At 36.8% G+C, this 20,443-nt stretch overlaps 1 long non-coding RNA gene across 1 annotated transcript; it reads right to left on the bottom strand.

Moving 5' to 3' along the window:
* Nucleotides 1–1,706: 1,706 nt before the first annotated feature.
* On the bottom strand, nucleotides 1,707–3,470 carry LOC114543939. Its single transcript, XR_003690252.1, has 4 exons — nucleotides 3,179–3,470; nucleotides 2,863–2,925; nucleotides 2,115–2,206; nucleotides 1,707–2,035 (listed from the first exon to the last, which is right to left on the bottom strand). It is a non-coding gene; the product is annotated as an uncharacterized LOC114543939 (long non-coding RNA).
* Nucleotides 3,471–20,443: the final 16,973 nt, after the last annotated feature.

Here is a 20,443-nt window from a genome sequence, read left to right as displayed (position 1 = left end):
ATTTATCGTGAGAATTCCAACAAACTGCTTAGAAATTTTTCAGAGGATAACAAAGAGCTTTTGTTTATCTGTTCTTGTCGAATGTCATAGTTATCGTGCGTTGGCTATATAAAAAAACAGAATTGGTTTCGATAAAATTGGATCCTGTTAACATTCAGATTTCAAAGTTGGCTGAGTTTATGTGGATTGCAAGTTAAAGGGGTAACACTAATGACAGTGACAGATTTGGCAACATATTACCAGGAAATTCATCGTTAAAGTGTTGGCGCTTTCCTTTATACGGAAAAAACGGCCAGACCGGTCCTATTGTTGATCTCGGTACAGACAGATTACTGGTATTTTAGAGTGTTTCAAGAACTCTGCGTTCAAGTATATCGTTACTTGCATCTGTCTAGCTCGGAAATTTCGCAACTATATTCTTAACGAAATACTCTATTTTAAATTTAAATATGACCGGTCTGACCATTTTGGCCGCTTAAAGGAAAGCCCTCTCTTTACCTGCATCAGAGCACACAGCATGTCGACAGCGGCGTGAGTCACGGCTTCATTATTCCTCTTCAAAGCTTTCACAGTTTTCACACCAACCTTCTCATAGAAGCTGTAAAAACAAAACAGAAACACGGTCTAGAGAAAGTGAGCTGGTTGAGTAAACAGCGTGTGTTGTGGTTAAAGATAAACGTTTCTCACCTAGTGAGCGTTGTGAAACCTGCTTTGGATCCAACCTAATGTCTCAAAGCGTGAAACAGTGCTTCGAGATCTTTATCTGATATTTTGTTTTGGTCTCCTGCAAATAGACGAAACATTTTAACTATTTTATGTATATATTGAACACCTGTGAAGGTAATAGCAGTCAGAATATGTATATTTTAGGGGTGAACACTAAATATATTTATTGGCAAAGATATACAATACCTTCGTGAGCAATGAGCATTGTGATGGCATTAATGATAAGTCTTTCTTTATTCTCCGGGAAAAGTCCTTACAAAATATTTTAAATGGCTATTTTGTCCCCACTTTCTGTATTGAGGTCAATTTACGATCCACGACGCGGTTAACTGGCCTTGTTCGACGTCGCTAGTCAAATATTTGCTTGAAATAACCTACGGGATATTAATTATACTGTCAGGACTTCGAAATATCCATACAAACGTTTCAATGTCATTTGCTGTCGACGCTATCGACTATCAAGTAAACTCGAGTCCGTACGTACATGGTTATGATTATAATAAGCTTCAATCTGCCAATTTAAATTATTCTCGCTTCGTTTATAACGATTATTGTTGTAAATCTAGGTCAACTAATGCATACTAAAATATGCAGAAAACTAACCTGCGTATGAAAAACACGTGAGTGGAAAACAGCCTTAATCCAGATTTTGACAGAACATTAAAACTCAGTAAAAATGCAATAATATTCTCTACACAGGATTTTGTCTGCAGAAAAGTACAATATAAGAAATTGTCAACTTACGTCTTGGGTGACTGCATGAAGTAGACCGCTGTAGGAAATATTGCAGTTAAATCTCTACACATCTTCGGTTAAATTTCCTGCAAGGAACCAGTAATAAGACAATATAAGCTTTTGGAGATATTTCAAAAATTTAAAGTGAAATAAAAAGAGAAATATTTCACCTGGAGACGCAGCGAGGAATTTTAAATGACTGCTTTCTACTTCTTCGTCAACAACGTTATACAATGGACCCCAACGATAACCTTGAAAAATATATCATCTTAAAAAAACAATTCTTCTTTTGCTGTATGTGATGTATTGGACTGACTAATAGGAATACCTGACGAGAAGTGTAATTGTTTGTGTGTTATATGAGATCCCATACGTCAGGAGGAGAATGAAATGAGGGTTCGTATTTACGGCAATCATAGCAGTGCGAGATTTTCATCAGGAAAATTTTGACCATAATTTTCGCTCAATCATCTATGAAAAAGCGTACAGTCTCTTCGTTGGGGTCGTTTTTACACAAACATCTCCATTTCCACTGCCTCTAACCCCGTGTAGCTAACCAGCCAATGATATATCCCTAGATTGGGTGAAATAAAAACATTCAGAACAAGAAATATTTTATATAGCTTCATACAAAATCTGCTTTTTTAAACTACCTGTCGGAAGACGAGAAATTTCTCAGCTGACCGCTTGTGTATTCCAGCCCGAACAACTGAGGATGGTCTCGATAGCTAATTATTGAAAATATCTGACAGAAAAAGAAGTTTTAAAACTATGATATACTATAATACACAAGTCTTAACCAAACGGTATATTCTGGAAAGTAACTGCAAAAATAAAACTATTTTAAGTCGGCTGGATACTTTTTTGCAATTGGACATGTTCAAAATGGAAACGTGAAATAAAAAAGATGATAAAAGCAGTAAACTTGAATCCAGGTCAGAAGACATGGAGTGTTTGGAGTGTTTGGAGTGTTTGGAGTGTTTGGAATGTTTGTTTTTTTCTTTCAAGGTCTGAGATGAACAATTACTGGAACTGACATGGAATGTCGCATGACTTACTGAGCTAAGGGGATGAAGGCTGACGATGTTGAACATATATTATAGCAATAATAGTTTATAGTTTATTATATATTATAGTAATAGAGTTGATGTTCACGGGCATAAATGTGTTTTTGGCCCTCCTCGCGGAACACATTTTAACCCTCGCTACGCTCGGGCTAAAATGAGTTCGAAGTCGGGCCAAAAACACATTTATGACCGCGAACATCAACCCTATTGTTACATTATGATCACTATAAAAAACACATGAGTATATACAAAATTAGTAAAATACAATAATTAGTAAATACAAAATTAGTAAAATACAATAATTAGTAAATAGATTTGAATAAATATAGTTCACCTGGTGCAAGGCACTTTTTAATGATAACTCCAAGCTTATACTTTCTGGATAATTTAATACATTCTATAGGGTTTAATGATCAATATAGGGATAAGTATCATAAAATTGTTTGGCTGTTGGGGTGTATAAACTATCAAAACTACCAAATTATATCCTGTCAAAATTTCGAATTTCTAAAATAATGCCGGGTTTATGGTCATTTGAATTTGCTTGCTACTTTTATAATATGCAAAAAAGTAGACGGTAGACACTGATTTTAAGTTCAAATTTATAATATTTCGAAAATATATTATGCATTATTAATTATATAACATACCTTGAATAAATTTGAAGTTTTACATGATTCAAGAACATTTTCATTTGTATACCGAACTGTTTCGCCTTTGGATTTGATTCCGTTCATTAGTCAAAGTACACTTCAAGATGTCGGGCTTCCCTTCAAAATTGTCGAGGCCAGGGATATGACGGTGCTAGTGCTGTGTCCAGCCAGGTAAAAGGTATTTCTGGGAGAATATTTGAGAAAAACCCGAAGGCGTTGCATGTTCATTACTCCAGTCATCGTTTAAACCTTATTGTTGCCAAAGCGTGTTCAATTCTTCCAGTGAAAAATATGTTGAATCAGGCACAAAATATCGCCAGCTTTTTTATCAGTTTCCCTATCCGCTCAAAGTATCTAAGTAAAAAGATGAAAGAGTTTGGTTTAACCCGTAACAAGCTCGCAAAGCCTTCCACGACACGATGGGTAGAACGAATAAGATCCCGCGATGGTTGTTTGGATGCATTCAAAGTTATCTACAAAACACTCAATTTTATGCAGTTTGGAGGATCGCAGGAAGGGCCATTTCCTAGATTAGCTAGTGACGCACAGTCTCATTTTCGCAACGTGGAGAAATTTGAATTTATGGCTGCTCTCATTATCACCCAACATGTTCTGGATCATACTTTGTCATTGACGGTCCAATTAAATAAGAAAAAAAAATCGATATTGCGGAATCAATAAAACAGATTAATCTTTTAAAGGATGAAATGGCAAAACTACGTGCTCTGTAGATTTATTCCACAATGAATACTACGACAAGCTGTTGGAACTAGCTAATAACCTCGACGTGGCTGAGTGTTTTCCCCGGGTATGTAAAGCTCAAACAAAATGTGATAATCATCGTACCAGTACAGCAGGTGGTTACAACAGATTAACAGTAACCATTAAGAGTCGTGCATAGGCCACGTGATAACGAAACATTCTGAGCTCATCAATGAACAATTATTGTAAAGGTTTTATTGTAACTCATAGGAAAACCTAAGGATATATTTTGTAAAATCTATTATATTACGAGTGTCTTTCCCTAAGTCTACCGACCCCTGAATTCCCCACGCTATCGTCACCCTGTAATAAATAAGTAACGTTGCAAGTCCTCACCTTCAACCACAAGGATTAAATTACGTAATTCGAAGTGCAAAATTGAGATTGCCGGTTTCTGAGTTTACCGGTTTATAATGCTCAGTATTTAATAATCCGTATAAGACCAATTTATCATTATTATTACTTGACTTACGGATTCATTAAGTTTATCCTCGTCTTAACTCAAAAAAGTTTTCAAAGGACTTGCATCCAGAAGGGATTTACCAGGAACAGGCTAAAATTAAACAGATGTTGAGATTAATGCACGATGATGATTCGTGATCTTAAAATTGCTACCTTTTGAAACTCTTCACGAGTTAATAAGCCTTGACTGTTCCCTGTGAAAGAAAAATAGGTAAATATAGTCATATTATAATATATATTTCCTCCATATTGCAAAGGTAATTTCGCTTGCCTTCAGTTTCTTCCTTGTGTAAAACAGTGTCTTTGGAATCTGGTACGACATCAATCTGAAACGATTGTAAAATGAAAAAGCTAGTCTAAATCAAAGATCTCTTTCTTTTCTGCTTCTCCTGCCAGTCATGTTAGTAGCAATATAAGGGATGGATAGTGAATGTTCTTGCACGAAGTAAATTTCATGCAAAGCGAGTTTGAAGAGAAATTCTTACCATAAAAGCGCTTGGTCCATATCTCGGACTACGACTCAAATATCGAGTTCGTTGAACAAATGCCGAACCAAGATTCAACTTTTGACCGGAATCTTGTAATAAAATCGACGAGGGTGAAGATCTGCCGTGTTCTGTAAGCAGCATCTTTTGTTCTGCGCTGTCTAAAATGTTGGCAGATAATTTGTTCATTTCGTAAATGCGCGAACAATGGCCGATCTGTTTTAACATTACAAACCTGACTCCTTGAGTTCGGTTTTTTTCATTTCAACATCATCCCGGGTATCTTCAATATTAGTTTCCTCATCTTCTCTACACGATGCGAGGCGATCTTTGACAAGATCTACAATCAATGTACGCTGTCTGTGCTCTTGCTAAGAAGTTCTGTTGTAGTTTCAAGGCGTTGTCTGGCTCCTTCTTTAATGAGTTCGGCCGATAAATCATCTGAAATACAACAATATCAATTTGACATTCCGCCAACGGAATGCCCAACCAAAACATTGAACAGGTTTGACCCATCGTTGACCTTACCAAAGAGTTGTTTTGGAATTAAACTTTCATAAATCTCAGTCTTTCCCACCGCTGGTCGTCACAAGATGTTTGAGTCACAAGATTTCTGTATTGAGCCTACGGTACCAGTGGGCTTTAAATCGCGGGTAAGAAGGTCAGATGCTTTGGTATCGAATTTTGTGTTTGGCACCTGGCTAGAATCATCTGCACGAGTTTTTCTATCAGTTGAAGAAGCCTGGAAATGACAAATACGTTCCTAAGAGCTTTCACTAGAAGAATATTAAAACTTGGTCGCTCTTGCAAATATATCTATTGAAAATTCAGCAAGCAATCCCCCTGGCAATAGAATGACATGTGGACTTACTTTCGTAATAAATGGCACGAATTGTTTTCTTAACAATAGCGGACAGTTGACAAACCAGGATGAAATGACATTATCAGCAAGAGCTACAGTGTATTGAGAGTATCTAAGGTGAAACATATCAGTTCGTTTATATTTTAATCATTTTGACAAAACCAATAATAAAAAGTTTCAGATGTTATCGCGTTGAGCCAACTTCGATGATTCTGTGTAAGGGAAACATATTCCAAAGACTTGTTTCAACTGGATCGCTGTGAAGTTTTTGTACAAAGCACAAAGCTGTTACAATGCGATTTAAACGATTTAAAAGAATGTTACCAACTTTTCGCCGAATACGATTGTGTGTTTACACAACCTAGCTCTCTTTAGGGGGTACATTGATATTTTGTAACAGATTTCATAATTTACGTAACTTCAAGAAACATACCAGAGGGAAATTCTAGCAGTGGTATGGCAACTTGAGACGTTGGCGAAAGTTTAGTAAACTTTTCCAGATATTGTGGGAGCAGTCTAAGGACAGAAAATTTAGTAATTATTACTTAAAAAATCATATATTTGTGAAGGAGTATCTCGCATCACAAGAGACGTTACGTTTAGGCTGAAGTTTATTGAAAAACGTTTCTGTAAATTCACTGAGCACATTATCAAGGCACGATTTCAAATATCTTCAAATAAATAAACTTCTAAAATGCTGCAACTACTTAAATCAACTTCATTCTTACAAAGTGATAATGGACTAAAAAAACGTCTCAAATTCCAGACTATTTTAAGTAGCTATACCTTGCCATAACTGAAGGCATTTCTAACATACATATGGTGAGACAAGATACGCTTAACGTCGCGAAATGAGCAACCAAGTACGCATTAGACAACACTAGACGAAATATACAACAACGTTTAAGCAAGAACAGACAACCGCTGAAAATAAAGTCACGCAGATTCTTACCTGTTCATCTTGACCAATAAAAATGTGGTACGTACACAGCTCCGTTAATACCTGCACGTGTTACAATAAAATATCCAATTAAATCATTAGTATGGTATGATATAATTATGGTATAAATTGGTTATGGTATGGTGTGATATAATTATGGTATAGACCAATTTCGAAACTTAGTAACCGCGCCTTCGCTCAACATGGAAACGAGGCCTATTATGCAAAAAGAATATTTGTATTTTTTGCAGTACAAAGCTATTCGCCGAGTTATATGCCGTTTTTCGCCTTTGTTTGACATATTTTTCGATTCCTTTCAGCTTGGTTTCATCGTTGTTATCATAGTTTACAGGTTAGGAAGTTTTGCCTTTCAATTAAGGCGTTTTTGTGGTATTTTCATTAATCTTTTCGACTGCTTTCGTCGGGGAAGTATGGAAAAGGCCGACACAAACTCAGGTAAAAATTTAGTTTTTCCAAACTATTTCGTCTCAAGTTTTGAAAATGTATTTCAATTTTCTCCCTCTTATTTGTGCAAAATTTGGCGATATATATTTGGTGCAAAATCTATGTGTTTTATGTCAAAAATTATTGAAAAGTGACAATCAGATTATATAATTTTCAAACTTGATGACTAAAATGGCTTCATTTATTCAAATTTATTCACAAATATCACTGTATTTTTTTTTCTTTATACCACAGTAATACTGTTAAAATGGTCAAAAGTAACTGACTGAATGTTTTTGTTTATTTTCGTTTTAATAAAGTACAGACGATGCATAGCTTGCATGCCGGCCTGAAGGCCGAATTTTATAAAATTCGAATTCGAATGCATCTGAGTTTGCATCTGAATTCTGCATTTGTGTTAGTACAAAACACTATTCTTTCTATCTACTACCATGCAATAGATGTTTAATAAAGGTGAACCAGGAATACTTGAAGAGGAAAGGATTCCGTTCACCATCGTAAACGGAAAAACACTTGCGAACTCCAGTTTAAATATTTTTCGCTTTCAGCTTTGCCATCATGTAAAGGTGTATCTTAAAAAACGCTGCAGCTCGCATTGTGGCTACCTTTATAGTATGTTATTGCGTGAAAATGAATATTCAAATGGCAATTCAAAATAGACAATGATATTATGTCTTGGTTATAAGTATTTTACTATCCATGTCATGCATGTGTGTCAAGTTGAAGAGTTGTTTTGCTTTTCAGTCGGCATCACATCACATGTACTGTAGTCTATATACACAGGGAAAATAAACATAAAACTCCGTTGCTTATTTTATCTCTTATAGTTTCTGTCAACAGATTTCTACTATATTTTTTGCTGAGCTGTAAAATTGCTGTCAAATTACATCTTATCGATCGATAAAATTGGTATAAAAAAATTTTAGATGAGAAATGTGAACATGGTGGTTTGTTCGATCGTGACCTTTCAATAATTTTTGACATAAAAAACATAGATTTTGCACCAAATATATATCGCCAAATTTTGCACAAATAAGAGGGAGAAAAATGAAATACATTTTCAAATCTTGAGACGAAATAGTTTGGAAAAACTAAATTTTTACCTGAGTTTGTGTCGGCCTTTTCCATACTTCCCCGACGAAAGCAGTCGAAAAGATTAATGAAAACACCACAAAAACGCCTCAATTGAAAGGCAAAACTTCCTAACCTGTAAACTATGATAACAACGATAAAACCAAGCTGAAAGGAATTGAAAAATATGTAAAACAAAGGCGAAAAACGGCATATAACTCGGCGAATAGCTTTGTACTACAAAAAATACAAATATTGTTTTTTGCATAATAAGCCTCGTTTCCATGTTGCACGGAGCCGCGGTTACTAAGTTTCGCAATTGGTCTATGATATGCATGGTTATGGTATGGTATGATTTCGTTATGGTATGGTATGGTGTGACATTATTATGGTAAGATATGGTTATCGTATGGTATGATTTAGTTATGGTTAGTTATGGTATGATATGATTATATGATATGATTATATGATATGATTATATGATATGATTATATGATATGATTATATGATATGATTATATGATATGGTATGGTTATGGTATGGTATGGTTTTGGAATAATTATGGTAAGATATTATGATATATGAAAAAACTGATTGACAAGAACCGTACTGGAAAAATTCTAGCGTACAAATGAGGTCGGCGCATATCGTTAGGAACACGAAATAATCTAGGAAGAAAATCGTAATTTGAAACCTGAACGCAAAGTAAAATTTTTAGTTCATGATTTTGGTGTGAAAAGTACACAACTTTACTTCCCTTCTCATTTTAGAGAAGACTGTAGATATTGAACGTAAATATTGCTTTCCAGAAAGTATCAAGTTTTTATCTTGCAGTGCCTCTGGAAAGTTCCTCAGAAGAACATCCAACACCTCCCATTCCAATTCCTAGAGAATGAAGAAAGTTGAACTTCAATCGAAACTTAATGCCAGATGATATATTATGATAGAAAAGTTTACCTGTTGTAAGCACACAAGAATAACATTCATCGCCTCGCTGTAAGGCAGTGAAACAATCCCGTTTGTCTTATCTTCTGCAGAACTAAAAAAAAATGAGAATGTATTACGCAAACAAGAAAAGGAATTTTGGAAGCAGAATACCTGACATACGTGGCACTATCGTCATTAACCAACATTTTCTTTCAGAACAAACAAAATACGAAGTGAATTAAACTTTTCTACTTTTGTCTTGCACAAGGCCTAGACGTTGTCAGCTCGCAGACTGAGGAAACATTGAAGAATCTTTAAGAAAACACAATGTGAGACATCATAGAAAAATCGCGAGAAATAAAATTGAATTTGCCTTACCGAAAGCCGTATTTCCGATGCACTATACGTCCGATAGCCATTGTCATAATGAGTTTTTATGTGGTACACTAATATATTGAATATTCGTTCGGCTCGTTCTTGAGGTTTACGAAACAATTTGATCTGCAAAAATAGAATGAAATTACTGAAAGAGAAGCAAGTGTGGCATTAAATTACACTTATTTTTGTTCACGAAAATAACTTCATCACAATGAACGAATATGTGTGGACAATCTCTGCATGTCCTTCATTACCTTGAACAAGCGTACTAATCCTAATACAGCCTCCTTGATGTCTTTCTATGCTGTTTCATCCTGAGGCTTCAGCAACAAAGACAAATTACAGTGATTAGATGTAATTTTATGTCTCTAGATGTTCCTACATATACCTTGCAGTCTCTATAATTACCTTACATGTTCTTTACATGACGGCTTAACGTATCGCTTGAGAGGATCAACTGGACAGTGGCAATCTGGAATTGATAAATGAAATATATATCCTTTTACTTTACTGATGCGTTTGCATTCACGAACCCCGTGTAAAACGATCCAATTTGCGGATATATAGTTAGGTTCAGGTCAGGAAGCTTTCACTGATAAGAAAGAATTTTCTATTGAAGTACAGTATCAGCTCATCACGAATGAAGAGGGAAATTGGAGTGGAGAAATGAAACCGTCTGAAAATGATTGTATTGAGTACCTTCTCGATTATATGCAAAACATCGCAAACTTTCGGTGAATCAGAGGATTCAATAACATCGACCAGAAGCTGGACCGCTCGGATCCGCACAGAAATATCCCGATCTTTGACAATGTGGTCTAAATGTGGCAACACTGAATTCTCAAGTATTTCTTCCTGTAAAAAACAAGGAGTTATAAAACTAGAAAAAGATTCATAATATCGCTAATGTCTAGAAAAATGGACTAAAATTTATTCAAAGTACTAAATTTTATACCTCATATAGTGGAGATAACGTTCCTAATATGTTACAAAGCACATTTAGAGCTTTAATTCGGTTGGCCGTCCTCTCTTCACATCTAAAAAAAAATTCCCATTAGGATAAGACTGAGGCTACATAGAAATACATCCCGAACTTAAACAAAAATCAACATACCAAAATATTACATTTTTACATAACAAAATATAAAGAAAAAAGAAGACCACACACTTGAAGTATTTCTCCACCAAATCTTTAATATTTTCAAACCAGTTTTCGCTATAAGGATGAAGAGACTGGGAACGATGAGAAACCAGGAGAATAACTGAGGATTACTGCAAACAACGACATTTCATTTAGCTGCAAACAACGACATTTTATTTAGCTAAGTGGATTCCGTTAGATCTTCATATATTTTATTAATTTTGTCCTCAAAGAAAGTCATAAAATTGTTAGCTAGATTCTCATCAGATTGGCACACAGGATATTGAGAATCAGGGGTATAATGTAGTAACTTTCCAACGGTTTTAAATAATTTCTTTTGGTCACTCCCATTATCTCTAACAATTTCAGAATAATAACGAGTACGACTTTCCTATAATAGCTCACTGACACGGCGACATTGCTGACTGTATTTTAGACGATCACAGGATTGTCTTGACTTACGATATACCCGCTCGAGTTTTCTTCTGATACGTTTTTCGTTTTTAATTTGTTCAGTGTACCAAGGTGCAGCTGGACGAATAATTATCTCTCTGGAAATAAGTGGTGCATGATGATCCAGAATTTTGGGCAGCTCCGAGTTGTATTGGTTGACTTTCGCACTTATATCAGCCGTGTTCCCAGTGTTAATCGGAGATAGCCTAATTTCATTAAGGAACGAGTCCATATTGATTGCTTTAATTTTACGTGACTCCACGACCCTTCTCTGAAACAATGGTTTTTTAAAATTGAGTTCATATGTAACCGTGTAATGGTCAGATATAGATGGATCATGAACGTCAATAGATTGAACAATATTTTCCTCATGGCGAGACAAGATAAGGTCTAACGTGTGACCAGCAAAGTGTGTTGCTTGTTGTACACGTTGTTCCAGATTAAAAGAATCAACAAGATTGAGAATTTTTTTGTTGTTAATTCCGACTTATCGTCTACATGGAGGTCGATATAATACGATTATATTTAGAATTTGAGATGGCACATTGATTTGCATACCCATCACTTCGAAAGACTTAATGTGTGAGAACATTTTCGCCGAGTCCAGCTTGACTTTTAAAGTGTTGTTGTATAGTATACCAATGCCTCCCCTCTACCTTGTTGTCTCGAGATATTGTTAAAGGAGTAGCCCTTCGGGGTGAAATTCCCAAAAGATATATGATCAAATTTGTCAGGGTGAAGCCAGGTTTCTGTAATCGCAAATATATCAAATTCATTCTCAACCACATAGTCTTTGACTAAATTCGCTTTGTTCCGAATAGACCGGCAGTTGAGAAGACCAAAAGAACAAAGCTGAGTAACAGCTGTATCAGGAGTGTTGGCAATGCCTGATAAAGGAATATTGATGAGATTGATTCTCTTAATATAATTTCTGCCATATATATTTTCAGGCTTTGGGACATGGTCCGTGATTCTAACAGGGATAGCTTCCTGATGATTTGCAGGATGATAGTGATTGTATAGTGTGGCGGTGGTGTTTGCGAAGTAGGTATATAGCAAATATTCCTATAGGTCATATGGAACAACCAACCTTTCTGTAGATTCAACTGCCCAAGCATTGAACTATGCTCCTCAGGATTATTAGCGGGTCGAAACGTGTTCATCAAACGTAACTGCTTTCGATGTTGAGACATCTCATCCGACTGATTATTATCAAAAGATTGAGGACCAGGATTAGGCGAAACATCCACACACATTGTTAGATCCTGCTTGAAGGCTTCGTACACAGGACTAGACTAACAAATCCATGTTTCGTTTCTTTAGCAATCGCAAATGAGACTTTGTATTTAGATTCAAAACCAACTCGTTGTATGTTGACCCGACATCGAAAAGCAATATCTCCACAAATACTCAAGGTTATGCCATCCGCAGCCAATCCATCCAAATCCGTGCAATTAGTACTCTTAAATGCCATATTAATTGGTCGAGATGTACGAAACTTGTTAGATGAAATAAATATCATAAAAAATATATAGAGCTGCCGACCAACCGACATATTGGTCGTGAATTAAGCAGTACGAAAACACAATATTCATTTCCATACACCAAAAGATGGTGATTCAATGATAACATCACGTTATCAGCTTTAGAGAATTTCTTTAAAAACTTGTTTAACGAATCGGATAGAAGCAAACGGGAACGAGAAGAAGAAGAAGTTGTGAAATCATTGTAAGTGTGTTTATTTCTATTTAAACCCGACAACTTTACTTGTTCAGGGAAAGACATATTAGAGTTGTTTACTAGTAAAAGCTATGTACACACACCTTGGGTGGTGGTGAAAAATATTGAATCATTGGTTATTTTATTCTAGATCACTAGCTGCCTGTGAAGGAACATACAAAATTTTACTAGAATGCTACAAAAACAGCTGGATTGAAGGTTGTCAAACTGAAATGGTCTCCCAAGTGGCAAATCGATTGCTCGAATCCTACCATAACCGTGTTTCATTATAAATCTGTGAAAAGGATAAAGTAAATTAAATGAACATGGCCGTTCAGCACGAGTACTTGTAGTCGATTGGAGAAGACAATTGTCTCCCAAGCGGTAAATCGATGGTTCGAATCCTACCATAACCGATTTTCATTATAAACTTCGTCAAAAGAAATACAGTAATTAAATAACCATAACATTCCCATAAGATCTTGTAGTCTAGTGGCTAATGCAATTGTCTCCCAAGTGTTAAATCGATGGTTCGAATCCTGCCATGACCTTTTTTCATTATGAACTTCGTGAAAAGAATAAAGTAAACTAAATAACCATGGCCGTTCAGCACAAGACCTTGCAGACTAGTGGCTAAGACAACTGTCTCCTAAGTAGTAAATCGATGTTTCGAATCCTGCCAAAACCATTTTTCATTATGAACTTCATGAAAAGAATGAAGTAAACTAAATAACCATGGGAATCCAGCACAAGACCTTTTGGTCTAGTGGCGATGACGATGGTCTCCCATGTGTTAAATTGATGGTTCGAATCCTACCATAACCGTTTTTTCATTATGATCTTCGTGAAAACGATAAAGTAGATCAAATAAACATAGCCGTTCCCCGAAGAACTTGTGGTCTAGTGGCCAAGACAATTTTCTCCAAAGTTTTAAATCGATGTTTGGAATCCTGCCAAAACTATTTTTTATTGTGAACTTCGTAAAAGATAAAGTAAACTAAATAACCATGGCCATCCAGCACAAGATCTTGCAGTCTAGTGGCGAGGACAATGGTCTCAGAAGTGGTAAATCGATGGTTCGAATCTTACCATAACCGTTTTTCATTATGAACTTCGTACAAAGGGTAAAGTAAACTAAATAACCATAGCCATCCAGCACAAGACCTTTGGTCTAGTGGCGAAAGCGATGGTCTCCCAACTGTTAAATCGATGGTTCGAATCCTACCATAACCTTTTTTCATTATGAATTTCATGAAAGCGATAAAGTAGATCAAATAAACATAGCCGTTCACGCGAAGAACTTGTGGTCTTGTGGCAAAGACAATTTTCTCCCAAGTGTTAAATCGATGTTTCGAATCCCGCCAAAACTATTTTTATTATGAACTTCGTGAAAGGATAAAGTAGACTAAATAACCAGGGTCATCCAGCACAAGACCTTGCGGTCTAGTGGTGAAGACGATGGTCTCTCAAGTGTTAAATCGATGGTTCGAATCCTACCATAACCGTTTTTCATTATGAACTTCGTAAAAGAATAAAGTAAACTAAATAACCATGGCCATCCAGCACAAGATCTTGCAGTCTAGTGGCGAGGACAATGGTCTCAGAAGTGGTAAATCGATGGTTCGAATCTTACCATAATCATTTTTTATTATGAGCTTCGTGAAAGGATAAAGTAAACTAAATAACCATGGTCATCCCACAAGATCTTGCATTCTAGTGGCTAAGACAATTGTCTCCCAAGTGGTAAATCGATGGTTCGAATCCTGACATGACCTTCTTCATTATGAATTTCTTGAAAAGAATAAAGTAAACTAAATAACCATGGCCATTCAGCAGAAGACCTTGCAGTCTAATGGCTAATACAACTGTCTTTTAAGTGGTAAATCGATGTTTCGAATCCTGCCAAAACCATTTTTTATTATGAACTTCGTAAAAGGGTAAAGTAAACTAAATTACCATGGCCATCAAGTACAAGACCTTGTGGTCTAGTGGCGAAGACGATGGTCTCCCAAGTGTTAAATCAATGGCTCGAATCCTACCATAACCGTTTTCATTATGAACTTCGTGAAAAGGATAAATAAATTAAATAACCATAACCGTTCAGCACAAGAACTTGCAGTCTAGTGGCGAAGACAATCGTCTCCCAAATAGTAAATCGATGGTTAGAATCCTGCCATGACCTTTTTCATTATAAACTTCGTGAAAAGAATAAAGTAAGTTAAATAACCATGACCGTTCAGCACAAGACCTTGCAGTCTAATGGTTAAGACAACTGTCTCCTTAGTGGTAAATCGATAATTCGAATCCTTTATTATGAACTTCGTGAAAGGATAAAGTAGACTGAATAACTAGGGTCATCCAGCACAAGACCTTGCGGTCTAGTGGCGAAGACGATGGTCTCCCAAGTGTTAAATCGATGGTTCGAATCGCACCATAACCGTTTTCATTATGAACTTCGTAAAAGGATAAAGTAAACTAAATAACCATGGCCATCCAGCACAAGATCTTGCGTCTAGTGGCGAGGACAATGGTCTCATAAGTGGTAAATCGATGGTTCGAATCCTACCATAACCATTTTTTATTATGAGCTTCGTGAAAGGATAAAGTAAATTAAATAACCATAACCGTTCAGCACAAGATCTGGTGGTCTAGTGGCGAAAACAATGGTCTCCCAAGTGTTAAATCGATGGTTCGAACCCTACCTTAACCTTTTCTCATTATGAACTTCGTGAAAACTATAAAGTAGATCAAATAAACATAGCCGTTCCCCCGAAGAACTTGTGGTCTAGTGGCTAAGAAAATTTCCCCCCAAGTATTAAATCGATGTTTCGGATCCTGCCAAAACTATTTTTTATTATGAACTTCGTGAAAGGATAAAGTAGACTAAATAACCAGGGTCATCCAGCACAAGACCTTGCGGTCTAGTGGCGAAGACGATGGTCTCCCAAGTGTTAAATCGATGGTTCGAATCCTACCATAACCGTTTTCATTATGAACTTCGTAAAAGGATAAAGTAAACTAAATAACCATGGCCATCCAGCACAAGATCTTGCATCTAGTGGCGAGGACAATGGTCTCATAAGTGGTAAATCGATGGTTCGAATCCTACCATAACCGTTTTTCATTATGAACTTCGTAAGAACGGTAAAATAGATCAAATAAACATAGCCGTTCACCCGAAGAACTTGTGGTCTTGTGGCAAAGACAATTTTCTCCCAAGTGTTAAATCGATGTTTCGAATCCCGCCAAAACTATTTTTTATTATGAACTTCGTGAAAGGATAAAGTAGACTAAATAACCAGGGTCATCCAGCACAAGACCTTGCGGTCTAGTGGCGAAGACGATGGTCTCCCAAGTGTTAAATCGATGGTTCGAATCCGACCATAACCGTTTTTATTATGAACTTCGTAAAAGGATAAAGTAAACTATATAACCATGGCCATCCAGCACAAGATCTTGCGTCTATTGGCGAGGACAATGGTCTCATAAGTGGTAAATCGATAGTTCGAATCCTACCATAACCGTTTTTCATTATGAACTTCGTAAGAACGGTAAAATAGATCAAATAAACATAGCCGTTCACCCGAAGAACTTGTGGTCTTGTGGCAAAGACAATTTTCTACAAAGTGTTAAATCGATGTTTCGAATCCTGCCAAAACTATTTTTTATTATGAACTTCGTGAAAGGATAAAGTAGACTAAATAACCAGGGTCATCCAGCACAAGACCTTGCGGTCTAGTGGCGAAGACGATGGTCTCCCAAGTGTTAAATCGATGGTTCGAATCTTACCATAACCGTTTTTCATTATGAACTTCGTGAAAAGGATAAAGGAGGTTAAATAACAATAACCGTTCAGCACAAGATCTGGTGGTCTAGTGGCGAAAACAATGGTCTCCCAAGTGTTAAATCGATGGTTCGAACCCTACCTTAACTTTTCTCATTATGAACTTCGTGAAAACGATAAAGTAGATCAAATAAACATAGCCGTTCCCCCGAAGAACTTGTGGTCTAGTGGCTAAGAAAATTTTCCCCCAAGTGTTAAATCGATGTTTCGGACCCTGCCAAAACCATCTTTTATTATGAACTTCGTGAAAGGATAAAGTAAACTAAATAACCATGGTCATCCAGCACAAGACCTTGCGGTCTAGAGGCGAAGATGATGGTCTCCCAAGTCTTAAATCGATGGTTCGAATCCTACCATAACCGTTTTCATTATGAACTTCGTTAAAAGGATAAAGTAAATTAAATAACCATAACCGTTCAGCACAAGATCTTGCTGTCTAGTGGCGAGGGCGATGGTCTCCCAAGTGGTAAAACGATGGTTCGAATCCTTCCATAACCGTTTTTCATTATGAACTTCGTGGAAAGGGTAAAGTAAACTAAATAACCATGGTCATCCAGCACAAGACCTTGCGGTCTAGTGGCGAAGACGATGGTCTCCCAAGTGTTAAATCGATGGTTCGAATCGTACCATAACCGTTTTCATTATGAACTTCGTAAAACGAGAAAGTAAACTAAATAATTATGGCCATCCAGCACAAGACCTTGTAGTCGAGTGGCGAGGAGGATGGTCTCCCAAGTGGTAAATCGATTGTTCGAATCCTACCATAACTGTTTTTTATTATGAAATTCGTGAAAGGAAGAAAGTAAATTAAATAACCATGGCTGTTTAGTACAAGATCTTGCATTCGAGTGGCTAAGTCAATTGTCTCCCAAGTGTTAAATCGATGATTCGAATCCTACCATAACCTTTTTTCATTATGAACTTCGTGAAAAGGATAAAGCAAATTAAATAACCATAACCGCTCAGCAAAAGATCTTGCAGCCTACTGGCGAAGACAATCGTCTCCCAAGTAGTAAATCGATGGTTAGAATCCTGACATGACTTTTTCATTATGAACTTCGTGAAAAGAATAAAGTAAATTAAATAACCATCGCCGTTCAGCACAAGACCTTGCAGTCTAATGGCTAATACAACTGTCTTTTAAGTGGTAAATCGATGTTTCGAATCCTGCCAAAACCATTTTTTTATTATGAACTTCGTAAAAGGGTAAAGTAAACTAAATTACCATGGCCGTCAAGTACAAGACCTTGTGGTCTAGTGGCGAAGACGATGGTCTCCCAAGTGTTAAATCAATGGCTCGAATCCTACCATAACCGTTTTCATTATGGACTTCGTGAAAAGGATATATAAATTAAATAACCATAACCGTTCAGCACAAGAACTTGCAGTCTAGTGCCGAAGACAATCGTCTCCCAAATAGTAAATCGATGGTTAGAATCCTGCCATGACCTTTTTCATTATGAACTTCGTGAAAAGAATAAAGTAAGTTAAATAACCATGACCGTTCAGCACAAGACCTTGCAGTCTAATGGTTAAGACAACTGTCTCTTAAGTGGTAAATCGATAATTCGAATCCTTTATTATGAACTTCGTGAAAGGATAAAGTAGACTGAATAACTAGGGTCATCCAGCACAAGACCTTGCGGTCTAGTGGCGAAGACGATGGTCTCCCAAGTGTTAAATCGATGGTTCGAATCCTACCATAACCGTTTTCATTATGAACTTCGTAAAAGGATAAAGTGAACTAAAAAACCATGGCCATCCAGCACAAGATCTTGCGTCTAGTGGCGAGGACCATGGTCTCATAAGTGGTAAATCGATGTTTCGAATCCTACCATAACCGTTTTTCATTATGAACTTCGTAAGAACGGTAAAATAGATCAAATAAACATAGCCGTTCACCCGAAGAACTTGTGGTCTTGTGGCAAAGACAATTTTCTACAAAGTGTTAAATCGATGTTTCGAATCCTGCCAAAACTATTTTTTATTATGAACTTCGTGAAAGGATAAAGTAGACTAAATAACCAGGGTCATCCAGCACAAGACCTTGCGGTCTAGTGGCGAAGACGATGGTCTCCCAAGTGTTAAATCGATGGTTCGAATCTTACCATAACCGTTTTTCATTATGAACTTCGTGAAAAGGATAAAGGAGGTTAAATAACAATAACCGTTCAGCACAAGATCTGGTGGTCTAGTGGCGAAAACAATGGTCTTCCAAGTATTAAATCGATGGTTCGAACCCTACCTTAACTTTTTCTCATTATGAACTTCGTGAAAACGATAAAGTAGATCAAATAAACATAGCCGTTCCCCCGAAGAACTTGTGGTCTAGTGACTAAGAAAAATTCTCCCAAGTGGTAAATCGATGTTTCGGATCCTGCCAAAACAATTTTTTATTATGAACTTCGTGAAAGGATAAAGTAATCTAAATAACCATGGTCATCCAGCACAAGACCTTGCGGTCTAGAGGCGAAGATGATGGTCTCCCAAGTCTTAAATCGATGGTTCGAATCCTACCATAACCGTTTTCATTATGAACTTCGTTAAAAGGATAAAGTAAATTAAATAACCATAACCGTTCAGCACAAGATCTTGCTGTCTAGTGGCGAGGGCGATGGTCTCCTAAGTGGTAAATCGATGGTTCGAATCCTTCCATAACCGTTTTTCATTATGAACTTCGTGGAAAGGGTAAAGTAAACTAAATAACCATGGTCATCCAGCACAAGACCTTGCGGGATAGAGGCTAAGACGATGGTCTCCCAAGTGTTAAATCGATGGTTCGAATCGTACCATAACCGTTTTCATTATGAACTTCGTAAAAGGATAAAGTAAACTAAATAACCATGGCCATCCAGCACAAGATCTTGCAGTCTAGTGCCGAGGACAATGGTCTCAGAAGTGGTAAATCGATGGTTCGAATCCTACCATAACCATTTTTTATTATGAGCTTCGTGAAAGGATAAAGTAAACTAAATAACCATGGTCATCCAGCACAAGACCTTGCGGTCTAGAGGCGAAGACGATGGTCTCCCAAGTGTTAAATCGATGGTTCGAATCCTACCTTAACCGTTTTCATTATGAACTTCGTTAAAAGGATAAAATAAATTAAATGACCATTACCGTTCAGCACAAGATCTTGCGGTCTAGTTGGCGAGGGAGATGGTCTCCTAAGTGGTAAATCGATGGTTCGAATCCTACCATAACCCTTTTTCATTATGAACTTCGTTAAAACAGTAAAGTAGATCAAATAAACATAGCCGTTCACCCAAAGAACTTGTGGTCAAGTGGCTAAGACAATTTTCTCCCAAGTGTTAAATCGATGTTTCGAATCCTGCCAAAACTATTTTTTATTATGAACTTCAAGAAAGGTAGACTAAATAACCAGGGTCATTCAGCACAAGACCTTGCGGTCTAGTGGCGAAGACGATGGTCTCCCAAGTGTTAAATCGATGGGTCGAATCCTGCCAAAAGCTTTTTTATTATGAACTTCGTAAAAGGATAAAGTAAACTAAATAACCATGGCCATCCAGCACAAGACCTTGTAGTCGAGTGGCGAGGAGGATGGTCTCCCAAGTGGTAAATCGATGGTGCGAATCCTACCATAACCGTTTTTCATTATGAACTTCGTGAAAAGGATAAAGTAAATTAAATAACCATAACCGTTCAGCACAAGACCTTGTGGTCTAGTGGCGAAAACAATGGTCTCCGAAGTGTTAAATCGATGGTTCGAATCCTACCATAACCGTTTTTATT

Source organism: Dendronephthya gigantea, unplaced genomic scaffold (assembly GCF_004324835.1).
Source record: "Dendronephthya gigantea isolate DGI-Jeju-01 unplaced genomic scaffold, DenGig_1.0 000596F, whole genome shotgun sequence".
NCBI classification, from domain to species: domain Eukaryota; kingdom Metazoa; phylum Cnidaria; class Anthozoa; order Malacalcyonacea; family Nephtheidae; genus Dendronephthya; species Dendronephthya gigantea.
This window is presented reverse-complemented; position numbering and strand designations above follow the sequence as displayed.